Source organism: Anticarsia gemmatalis, chromosome 24 (assembly GCF_050436995.1).
Source record: "Anticarsia gemmatalis isolate Benzon Research Colony breed Stoneville strain chromosome 24, ilAntGemm2 primary, whole genome shotgun sequence".
Classification (NCBI taxonomy): Eukaryota; Metazoa; Arthropoda; class Insecta; order Lepidoptera; family Erebidae; genus Anticarsia; species Anticarsia gemmatalis.
The window spans coordinates 6748512-6761720 of NC_134768.1; the positions used below are offsets into that span (position 1 = coordinate 6748512).

Genomic DNA, 13209 nt, shown 5'->3' on the forward strand with positions numbered 1-13209 from the left:
GAAATAGTAATTTTTGAATGTAATGTACATTATATTGAGTATATGCTTCAAAATTGACTAGGGCTACGACTGTAGTTCTAAACTGGTTTCTAGTACTTTGTGTTGAAAGTAAGATTTTCCGTTGATTTTGGTATCTCAAAAATGTACACACAACTTTTCAACAAGAAACTTCTTGTTGAAAAGTTTTTTTTAAAGCTAAGTGAAAAAAAAATGAGGTAAAAATACTTTATACATAGTGGAAGATGATTTTAGAAAATAACTGTCATTCTATTATTTAACGTTATATTTATTTGAATACTATACATTTCTTAGAGAGCATCTTAATTGAACAAAATGTACCATAATTTATGAATCATATTTATACAATTATACAAGAATTCTCTTCACCAGAAACGAAACTATTTGCCTTCATAAAATATGGCTCCGATATTTCATATTTCACGGCTGGATACGTCAAGAACATAATTTGGTACAGCCTCCTCTTAATTAACTTATGTTATATTAATTGTCTTATTTATAGACTTGTTACATATAAAGACGCAAGCTCTATTGTGTATTGTGGTATTACATAACTTTATTATTATAAAGGAGATATTATATTTTGATAAACTCCAACTAAGCAGAAAACTGTTGTTCTCGATTTTCATAGAAAATAAACAGGCTTTCCCTAGTGTCGCATTCCAAGTGGCAATACGATACGACCTTTCCTTTAGATCAATAGAAAACCAAACAAGAGCAAAACTGTACAAAAAATGTTTACTTTCAAAACTATCGGGAAAGAATCGTGACCCGGCGACGTGTTCCCAAAATTTGTCCGTCCAACTTCACAACGGAAAAGTAAAACTGGTAACGCAGATTTATTCATGATACGGTGACGGAAAACATTCGTAATCTTTCAAAGCGGGTCAGCAATCAATCCTCGTACCTACTGTCCCCGTTCTACCCTTCCAGGCAGTTGGAATATCTCATAAATTGCCCAACACTCCCCACATAACAATGGGAACATTCCGCCCTTGAGAGGAAGGCCGCCTTAAATGGACCACTTCGTATATTTTTATTAAGGTCGAAATGATAGTTCTCGGGGTTTGTTTGTTATAATCTTTTGTATTCATTGTCTGTCCTGTAGTGACTGGAATGGCGTGATGATGTGATATGAATATAATAGCAATAATGAGGTTCTGACTTCATAAAAAGAAAATTGATGAGTATTTCGTTCTGGCGAGTAATTTTATTCTGTGACCTTGACGCGTTCTTTGTTTTTTCATATCAGTACCTATTTTAGCTGTGTTTTATTGTGGGGATAAAATGATAAAAATATTATTAGACGACTTTATGTAGCAATGTACGCGGTATTATTACGTTATAGCCAAAAATAAGCCTTAAAGAATATTTAATATTATTTCTTGTATTCTTCAGATATGAACACAAATATTCATTGATCATTTATTTCTTTCTACTTGTATTCAAAATAAGAGTTTGGAGGGATTAGTTCCGTAAAGAGATGAGATGTTTTTTCGATTTTGAGTTCAACAGAAAATACCACAGAAGATTTTATATTAATAATGTATTTTTATTCTTTTATTTTTCCGGTCCACTTTCTTACTTGTTTTTTTTTTAATAAATTCCTTACATGAAATAGAGAGTTTGTATAATTACAAACTCAAATAAACATATGACAAAGTCCAGAGCCACTAAGAGTCTGAATCGATGGCAAGAACATCTCATGTAGACTAGTCTCTCCCACGAGAGTCATAGTACATTAGGGCTATTTTACTGTAACCCTACCCTTCGGAAAATTATCTCAAGTCGTAATTTGTACCCAAATCCCTACAGCGTTATTCCTTGTATGAAATGTGAAACGACAGGGATTCTGACACTTAATGCTCATTAGCTAAAATTACGTCACATAATATTATCTTTGTCATCTACCCTTGGAAAATTTTAATTATTTTACGTAATGAAAAATCTGCGTAGCGAGGTGTATTTTATTTCACTTGGCCTTTATGAAATTAAATTTTTCCTTATGAGTTCAGTTACAATCTACACTAATTGGTATTAATTGATATAGCTAGGGTCTCGGAACTGTGAAGGTTCAGAAACTGTAGAACGATTCTGTACAGTCGGTACTATCGAGTATCGAGAGTTTGACATTTAAAATGTACTGTAGAAATAGTTTCTACGACGCTCGCTAGAGGCGCTGAACCGATTATCATACAAAATTGTTCGACAGCTAGCCGGGTGTCGGTAGTCGATAGTGGTAGAGAATCGAGTTACTGTTTCTGGAAATCACAATTCTCGTTTGATGTCAAAAACTTATAATGAATTGACCTTTGGTATAACATGTCTGAATGCAGAACCAGCATAATTTTTTTCCGACTCAGGAATCGAACCTGGATTCTTACGCTCCGCACTCTTTAGTATCATGGATAATTGTGTATCCTGGTGATACGTATGATAACTGATCATCATTTTTCCATGTCAGGTTATAAAACTTTGTACCTTTGTAATCTAACCACGCTATAGTATACGCTGCTGCTACAGTTTTGTTGTTGGCTAACTAAAGAGATTGATCGAAGTGAACTGAAAATATGATTACACGGATGTTGTTAGTCTAGTAAAGTGCTTTTAGATTACGTTACGTTTTATAGCAAATAGCCTGTCAAAATCGTTCGTAAAAATGTTTAAAAACGTATTTTTATAAACCTTTGGTATTTTTTATAGATGTCGGGATCAAAAATGTTGAGCCCTATTAAGTCTAGCGACACACATTAACAATATTCGGCACCTAGCTGTTCTACACGCTCGCTGTGTTATTTAAAGTCATCGAAATCGAAATCCGAAATTTGCTACTCCGGGAACATCATTATTTTTCTGAGTCAATTATTATTAGTTAATTATTAGTTACGCCCATCAGAAGAATGCGCATTTTTCTTCGACTCGATTTACTAAAAACGGCCAAATCACTATACATTAAAATTAATAATCAAAATAACTATATGTACGTGCATAACTTTATAATGGCGACACTAAATTGGATAATTTTATTATCTTTTCGATGTGTTCTGCTATGATATAAAAACTCACGGGTAAATAATGATCCGCATTCCTCCAAAAGCGACCCATTAAAAACAAACAAACACGAAACTGCCGCAACACAACACACAATTAATTAACTTTAATTAGTATTTACTATACAGAGCGGTATTGTGTATCGCTTTAATTAAAACAATAATGTTCAATGATATAACCCGGCCATATTTCATAATTCAGCCAATTTGTTGAGACGACTCGGTGTACGTGAACAACATGGTATGTGTGTATTGATCGCTAGAAAATTCAAATTTCTTTGCAATACTACCTGTTTTTTGGACAACTCACATGTGGTCATTTGATTCCAAACTAAGCAGAGTTTATACAATGGTTACCAAATAACTGATAAACATACTTAAATATTTCTAAATACATCCTATTCTATCCATTCCAGATAAAAAATCCAGGCTCGGAACAAATACTCGTGTTCATCTCACTAATATTTTTCCCCATGTAAACCACTGCGGCAAACATGCACATTTAATAAAACATCCAAACTTTCATTTATCGAAGGATAAATACAATGACATGTTTATATACTGTGTCGTAAAGATACCTACTATTTTTTCTATTTCAAGACAAAATATTTCAAGCAGTACGGTACTCGCACAGTTGACCGGAAGATTGTCAGCCGTTACCACAATTTCGATGTAACAATGTCGATCACACGTTGCCCAGGTTCACGGTCCAACACACTATGTGGCTGAATGAACAACATTTTCATTTACGAATTCAACATCGGAACGCAGTTTGTTAGAGATTTACGGTCCGATTCACAAGTAGAGACAATTTTGTTGTGTGATTAAATGTCGTTTTGATAGTTTTGTAGGAAATTATTTATGTTTTTATGATTGTTGAGAACGGTTTGAAAAATAACGTAGAAAATGCGTTTGCATAAATGACAGCCCTGTATAACGAAATGTATGGATGGAAATAAAGCAAGGGAAGATAGTATGGATCGTAAAAAGTGACGTTCTCTGGTATCTGCCGAAAATTTCTTAAAAGGTGTAGAGGAGCATTAAGAGCGGACTTTCGGAAATTTCCCTTCGAAGAAGGCTAAAGTGGGAAGAGACTTCCTTTATTTAGATAAATAATAAAAAATGTTCCGAAAACGGGAAAACTAAAGTCCACGTGTATAAAGACGCAGGCGGCCGCTAGTAATAATATAAAATTTATGAAGGTCCAACAAACTAGTCAATACAATACACAACAAAGTAACAATATTATTGAGGTCTTTTAGTTTAATGGATTTATGTACTGACCTCTATTCATTTGACCCTTTGACAAATTGACGTCTGAAAGGTTGGTCGTGTGACCTCAGGGTCCTACTAATTTAATATGCCCTTAGATATCTCTTGTCCATTTATAATGTAGTTTCAGAAACACTTGTTAACGAAATGTTACATATTATTATTTTAGCTAACTACAATAATTTGCCTAGCGATATGCTAGAATAGAGTTTAATATTACAACAAATTAACACAATTTGCAATTCATAATATTTCAAATATTAAACATGTTATATTTTTTTATGAAAACGATTTACAATGTTTCATTTATTTACGTTTATGTGAATAAAAAAAACCGTATAATTAAACCCACTCAAACTTATATCAATCAAACGGGACCTCGTCCGGGACGCTATTTCTATCAGTAAATAACGTAAATGAAGAAAAATCTTAGATATAATTATTTTCGGTTGAATTAGGTCTCGAAATCTCTTAAATAACATAAATATATAGAAGTTACGATATTTAGTCCGGAACAATATTAATACTGGCTATAAAATATCCCTAGGTCAGTAACTTCAAAGCGAAATAATATTTTGACGACAGAATATTAATAGCTTCTAATCTAGGTTATTTATCAGCTAATAATATTTTACTGAAACCATAAATCATTGTAATAAAACACGTTTATAAAAATGACCAATTTAATATGGTTACCGTTTTAACAATAAGTTTCGATTGAACGAAATACAAAGGAAATTAAACATTACACTATGTCCGGTGGGCGACCGACGTTACTGAATTAAAATAACTGGATGTGGCAATTAATTTGATTTTGTTGTGGATTGAGGAAGTAATATTTAGGTCGGAGTTAGTCATCATAGAAATGGACGAATGGAAATTGTTATGAGTTTAGGAAATTAACGGTTTATTTAAAAAAATATGTTGAAATTGAAAATATTTTTTTATGTGCAAACAGTTACCAGATTAGTATATACCTAAGTCGATAGAAGATGATCATTAATTTCTGTTTTTTCCTCAGCGACAGTGTTAAAAATGATAAAGTAACTTTGATTCAGAAATATATTTCTAATGACTTTATAAAAATTCCTAAATAACTGAAATCAAAACGTGTCAACCCAAAAAATCAACCAATTATACTATTGCTTTTCTAGTCAATAAACTATATCCAGACACATCTGGTGACCTGTCGCGCAAGTTTAAATAGGCTTTTCCGGTCCACGGTGTTTTGTTCTATATTGCGTTCTGTTCCTACTTCAATTGGTACGCACCCACGTACATTAGTGTCTGTAATATGATGTAAGAAGTACATTATTTTTTTTAGGATTCCGTATCTAAAATGTAAAAACGGAACCCTATCGCTAAGACTTCGCTGTCTTTCCGTCTGTCACCAGGCTGTATCTTATTAACCGTAATAGTTAGGAAGCTGAGATTTTCAGAAATTATGTATGTCGGTTGTTGCCATAACAACAAAAAATTTTTTTTTTTTATAAAATATCTATTTAGGGGAGGGTCCCCCCACAGTAAGAGGTTTTTTTTTCGTATATTTTGCTACGGAACCCATCGTGCACGGCCCAACTCGCACATCGCCGGTTTTTTTAATATCACGAGAAAAATATCTGAATAGCTTATTCCGTCTTTCAAGGAATTGAAGAAAACATATTTCTTGGTATCGCTTTTTCTTCTATTATAAGACGTGGATTATTCATAACTTTTACAAATGGATTGTAAGTAATATTCGTTTTTAATAGAAATGATTGCGCTCAATGCTATATGCGTATTTGCCTCAGTTGACAACCAGTGCACGTCAAATTGATGGTCACATCCAGTACATTGTTGCTTTGACGTAACGTCTTAACCATTATAATCATAGGGAGAAAGCAATGTACTCGTATATCAAAGTGGCTTTCAAATAATTGTCAACTGAGAATATAAACAGGGGAGCTATCACAGCCCCCCCTGGATCCCACGATAATCTGGATGATCTAGATTTATTTCAACACCATCTGTTAATGTAATTTATTTTTAGGCAAGTCAAAGAATATTACACTTTCTGCCCCAGTGCCTAATGGATCGTGAAATTTTCATCCCACGTTGTTATATACAATCTTTATTGTTTCACGAACACATGAAATGAAACCAATGAAAAATAAATGAAAAGCAGAAACAAAAACTCTGTAGGTAAAATGATTGTACTCGAACAAAACTTTTTCTGTAAATATACTAGGTTTAATAAGCTCCTTATTTATTTCCTCATTTGAATACGAAAGTCCGCTCGGCTGGTTCAGACGCGCTCAAAGAACGTTGAATTATGAAATAGTAATACCCATAAGATTTATTTTTCTAGGTTTTTACTGGAGAGCAGAAAAGTCTACTGTACTGAACGATCTTATTGATATTCCAGGGAGCTATTCTGGGACCTATTTTGTTCTGCATTGTTTTAAAAGTCTGTAAAAGTATTCTTTGTCTAAGTAATGTTCTTTATTGCATGTTATGTACTAAATGAATACATTTATAAAATGTAACACATTAATAGCACACTGTTGGGAAAGGGTCTCCTCCCGTAAATAGGGAGGGGGTAAGCCTTGAGTACCCCACGCTGGCCAAGTGTTGATGTATTACTTTACCGTTGGAACAAGTGATAAATATTTCTAATACATACATACATACTTAGAAAAGTCATTGGTATGTTGCGTCGGGAATGAACAGTCGACTCTCTCTTAAATATTTCACATATACATATTATTCAGCAAAAATTAGTAAAAGTGTTCAAGGACAAAATCATAAAAGAGACATCAACAATAATGTCCAAGCATCACGTGCGTAAAGATTCATAATTTCAAAATTCTATTATTAGAAAGGATAGCATGTTTATTTTTCATAACAATTGACACGCTCTTGAACCGAAATAACCGTTTAGCCAACTAGCTATTATTACACCCTAGGGAGGGGTTGCCTAAAATGGCATACGAGTGACCTTTTCACGGGATTTTGCTCTTTGCCTGTTTGGGCCAAGTTATTAGAGTCAAACTTTATCCAGTTAAATTATTCAGCTGCTTATGACTGAAGTTTTAGAGTGTAGTAGACATTGTCATTAAATTCATACATCGTATGATTAGTGGTCAACCTAGTGTCAAAGTTGTTCAAGCCGCCCGAAGACCTTTGACATGGCTTAACGACTGTTGTTTTAATAAATATCAACCGGAACAGAATTTTTACGTGCCCTCCTAAGCACAGAGACGTCCAGTTCAAATACCACTATGCGGTCACCCATCTAAAGAATAACCGCGCCAAAGGTTGCTTAACCTGCAGATCGTTTACCGACCGATGAACGCAACTGGCTGTGAGGTTTAATTAATTGCTGTTACTGCACTATAGAACGTGAAATAGGTTTTCAACTGTCCGGTTGTTGAATGGGTGTACTTATAGTATTACTCGTAACATGAATGTTGCTTTGAAATGTTACTGCGTTTTAAATGATGATTGTGTTGTTATTTAATGTACGTGAATATATGAAACATTCGTATGTAGTAGTAGTAGTAAAACGTTTCTAAACGACAATTTTATCTATTTGTAGACAGACAGAAAACAATGCAAACAACAAAAGGAAGATGGACTGATTTACTCCGTAGTATTATTACCGTGATTTAACTTATAGTTCTATTTTATTCTCTGCTTGATTGATTTAAATGCTTTCTTTCAATATTAAAATATTCGATATCAGCCGTTCAAGAATGCAAGAGACCTTTTGAAATTAAATATTCTAGTAAGTGTATCTTCATCTCAGTAATATACTCCGAAACGCTATTTCATGAATATTTTAGAATTAAACACTGTTAAACAATCTTAAACATAAATTATATTAAAATACAAAATCGTCAATTTTCTATTGTACAAGTTCCTCTTCTATTGTTACTAAATTCAAAACAAAGGTCTGATTTATAAACTGGTAATAATTCTATGAATAGGATTTATTACTACCCTTTACTACTGTTTTGTTTATTATAAGTTTGCTACTATGTCTACATAAGAGGACTTTATACGGCTTCAAAAAAGGAGGATGATCTCTTTTAAAGAATTTATTAACAAAACTGCGTTTATCGAGGGAACCGATTTTGACGGTACTTTTTTGTTTAAAAGGAGATGCTTTTCTTGTAATCCCATTCAAATTTATTCCAAATTCCTTCAAAAACATCTGGGAATGGCTTTTAAATAGTTTTCAACTAAGGTATATACATATATGACTAGCTGACCCGCGCAACTTCGCTTGCGTCACTTATGACAGAATGGGTCAAAATTTTCCTCGTTTTTGTAACATTTTTTACTGGTACTCTGCTCCCATTGGCCGTAGCGTGATGATTTATAGCCTATAGCCTTCCTCGATAAAGAGTTGTCTAACTTTAGAATAATTTTCAAATTGGACAAGTAGTTCCTGAGATTAGCGCGTTCAAACAAACAAACTCTTCAGTTTTATAATATTAGTATAGATAGACTCCACAGATAACATGGAGTGGTTCCACTCATCTTTGGAATGCCCGAATCAATGGGTTTTGTCATCCAATCGTTTTCCAAGCACTTTACTGTTTTGGCAATTCGGGTATTTTTATGGATATATCAATTTTATTTTCCTATTGTATTCACATATAGAAAGGTTTTATTAAAATGTAAATCAGTAAATACATTTTAATAGCTTTTTCCACTGCGAGGTCGGTCCAGAATTCATTTAACAGTATCTTATTTTAGATAAATTACGTAACAGGCGTCTAGAACAAAGTCGTGTCCTATCACGAGATTAAGTTATAAATCACTTGAGTTTAATGGTTCGGCTTATGTAACTGTACAAGTGATGTTTTTTGCTTTCCAAATTACGTAAAAGCCTGAAAGAATTTTGTAAATAAAGAATATCTTACTAATGACCTTATTTTACTAAGACTTCGGTACTGTGGGATAAAAGACTTGGTCAGTTATGAAGGCCTTCGTAGTGCAGTGGTGAGGTGGTAGTAAACCACGCTACTACCAGTGTGTCAAGAGGTCGTCGGGTTCGATTCCTACAACATCAGCTTAACTTTTATTTCTTTATTGATAAATACTAAAGTATACATCAGAAAAGACCGAAAGTACTTTACCTTACGTGGTTGACGAATCCGAGACCTCATGATCATAAGTCCGCCACACTAATGACAGCCACAGAGTTAGTCCTAAAAATATATTATGTAGGTTCTTTTTTATAATTTAAACAAACTAATAGAACTAATAATTTAAGTTAACTGAAGCATTTATTACAAAAACTTAATTGAAACGCTTTATAACGTTCCCAACAGTAAAATTATGAATGGAAAGAATCATGAACATAATTAATTGCGATGGGAACAATTTGATGAAAATTGTCGGAAAATTAAAAATTTAAGCCCCTTTCTTTGTTCCATTGTAATAAATAAAGCTGAACATTTATTCTGAGGAATTATTAACCAATGAAGTGCGATAATGTTTAAATGAAAAATAAATGAACATTCAGAGAATAATGAGTCAGAATTTCTAAAGGGTACTTACAAATAATTGTACGTTTAACCTCGCTGCCCTTTTAATGAAAATTTTGATTCAATAATGGTTTTTCTCATAAAAATATTTTTAAGAAATGTTTTTGTACTTACATGAAATTTTGGTTTTGGTACTTGATTTTATGGGACTTTTGCTTGTCGATACTTTTCAAGCAACAACAACATTTCCGACATAACTCAATCTTTCAAAGTATTTTATTACAAATACAAATAAGTTTAACTTTATGTTTCACATAATAATATGCACCTAAACTTTAGAATAGATTTTCAAGAAATTTTCAATGCAGATAATAAAAATCGCGAAATAAAAGTAATCATCTACAACTTACTTCAATCTCTTCTGTATACTAGAATCACGAAAAATGATCAGATGTTCAAACAACAAAAATATAAATCGTATTCTTTTGTTCCAGAACAATGTCGACATGAACAAAACGTAAAAAATGAAGACATAACAACGATCTACGATGCGTTTTGTAAATGAAAAGCTAAAGGCAGCGACGGTGAAGAAGAAAATGTACGAGAGCACTTCAATGACATGTGTTATTATACAGAGTTTATAAGTTTGAAGTAATAATGTGTGAAGAGACAGACATCCAGAATATTACCGCGAGTAAGGCTGGCGGTCGGATTGTCAGTGAAACGGAGATAAAACGGGCGAGATAAAGGTAATAAATATGTTACAGCTAACATACATTTTGAAACAGGTAAGTACAGTAACATTATATAGCTTCCTATTTCTTGTATTTATGGAGAAAAATGTAGTCCAACAAATAAGTAGGGAGCATTGGATGCGAGGCTGGCCGAAGTATGCAAAATACAAAATTCAATAGAATTTAATCAGTCGCCGTTTGATTTTGATACAGCAATGTTTGGAAATACACAGAGTAAATAATAACAATCTACATAAATAGTGATTCGTGCATGTCAAGACTCTGTACTAAGTTCTTAGTTTATAGGATCGTCGACTGCAAAATTTTTTTTCAAAAGTCCAGTTTGTTGATTTTAGACATATCCAGACCAACTGTTTTATAACTACTATGCTATACATTGTTTTCTCTCTTTGATTACTTTGATTAACACGTTGTGTCAAATCAGCAATGTACTGAATAGTGACAGTCAAATTGACGTTCACACGGACATACGTGATACGCATACAGATCTACAAGTACATAAGAAATATCCACGCCCCCCAGACATTATCTGCAGAACTTTTTGATGGACAAAAAAGTTACGTAACGTAACAAAAACACCGCAGACATAATTCAGTTCGCATCTCGATCCGAAAATTTATGACTCTTCGTCCTACGGTCATAAATCTTACGAAAATCTTGCTTGCTCTTGCTCCTTGAAAGTTGAGCCTTGCAATAACTGTATAATTCATTTTAAAGTTATTACTATAATTCTGAGAATCCAGGTGTCGTCTGGCCTGGTTTTGAAATCATGTTTTTCTTCTTCTTTTGTCTTGTGCTTATCCCACCGTTTAATGAGGTCGGCACAGCATGTTTTCTTTCTTGAAAACATGTGTCGAAGGATTTGGCTGATAATTTAACAACGAAAATCAAGTTAAACATTAAATATTGAATGCATAGTGGTTTAGGTTTGGTAAAATTTATCTCTAACTTACACAAATATCTTTGCTTATAATATTAAAAATCCGGGCCAGTTTTGATTAAAAAATTTAAATAATGAATAAATAAAAATAAAAAAAATAGTTTTGATTAAACTACTGCAAAATGTTTGTAAACCCCGATGGTTTTAAAATTTACTGCCTAGGTTTTATGAGGTACTTTACACAAATCTCAAACCAATTATTCACTAAAATTGTTTAAACTACATAAAAATCTTTTTAGAAGATTTTGAGTTTACCGTGAACAGACTGACTCGGTTAGTTCGCTGTGTTTTATAATAGGTAATGTAGCGAAAAGGTTCTATTTCATTAATACTATTTAATCGTGTCTTTTCAACAAAGGCTCTTTTAGCTCATGAATAAACTTATCAGAAACAGATCGGAGTTTATCTGTATTATCAAAAGCTATTCAAAATAGTGTCCGGAATATTTCCAGCCGCTTTTGACGCGAACCTTATCTGTATATTTTACGGCATTTCAATCATTATCTGAATGCGGGCTTTTCATTAAAAATGGGACATGCAAGAGTTTTGTGCTGACATTATCTTTTTTAATGATTGCTTCTCGCGGCTTTGAGTTTTTTTTAAGTTTATCTGGTAGCCTTATGCCCGGTTTCTGAGGCATATTCAACGATAGTTTATCTATTCAAACTGTTTATATGGCAGTTACTACTGTGGAGTATTGAGGCGTGTCAAACCGTGTCAAACTCTCTAACCAATTCCCACACGGGGCAATTATTTGTGCGTTCCACAAATAATTGTTTCGGGTTTGGTTGTGCTTTGTGTCCGTTGTTTGTATGTTTGTAAGAGTCTCCGCGACACAAGAGCAACTCTTAGTGCGGGAGTTGTCTTTAGAAAAAAACTGCCAAAATTGTTCAAATTACTTGACAGCTAGGCGGTTGGTGGTAGTCGATAGTGGTAAAGAATCGAGCTACCGATTACTAATTTATTTATTAGATCTATTATTAAGGTTAGCAAGTCTTTTTATAAACATTATAAAATAATTTGGGTCGAAATTTTATCGTGTAGGAATTTGACACGGTCGAAATTCGAGTCGATACGAACCGTAAGGTAACAAAGGCAAACCTTATACAACTCAATTAGTAAAATAATACGTTACAGTACATAATTACCGTTGTAAATAATATCGATGTTGAATTTATACACGATCTTCCCACGCTTAGGTGTTATTACACGAGTAAGAAATATTCGCTAGTTAATCTGTTTATTAGTTAATTTTATCACAATTTCGTATAGATAATAAAACGTTAATGATGATTTGTGGTATCTGTGGCGACGCAAATTTCAACGCATTTTGTATGAAAATTTGACCAGTGACCCCTAGTGGGTGCCGTGCGAGTTATTTATGCTGTAGATTTTAAATGTCAAACTCTCGACACTCGGCTATGCGAACTGTACAAAGGTGATTGCGTACTGCTATGGACTTTCAACAAGCTAGTTAACTAACGAGTAATTTTGCATGAAAATCTGATCAGCGCCTCTAGCGGGCACTGTGGGAACCATTATTGAGTTCATTTTAACTGTCAAACTCTCGATGCTCGATAGTTCCGACACTCAAGTCTGTTGAATTTCTCAGATACAACAAAATGTTTCTAGTTTCCTCTTTCATTCAGATACAAGAGGAATCCTTTTCTTTGTTCCCTTTTGTTGTTTCGTCCATT

The 13209-nt window shown here is 33.4% G+C and overlaps 1 protein-coding gene across 2 annotated transcripts in view; it reads left to right on the forward strand.

Moving 5' to 3' along the window:
* LOC142983612 (octopamine receptor beta-2R-like) overlaps window positions 1-13209 on the forward strand; it is a 142287-nt gene that overhangs the window by 114308 nt on the left and 14770 nt on the right. For both annotated transcript variants that reach the window (XM_076130583.1, XM_076130584.1), the window contains one exon: window positions 10312-10566. The gene's annotated coding sequence lies outside the window, so the exon portion shown is untranslated. The remainder of the gene's footprint in view (window positions 1-10311; window positions 10567-13209) is intronic.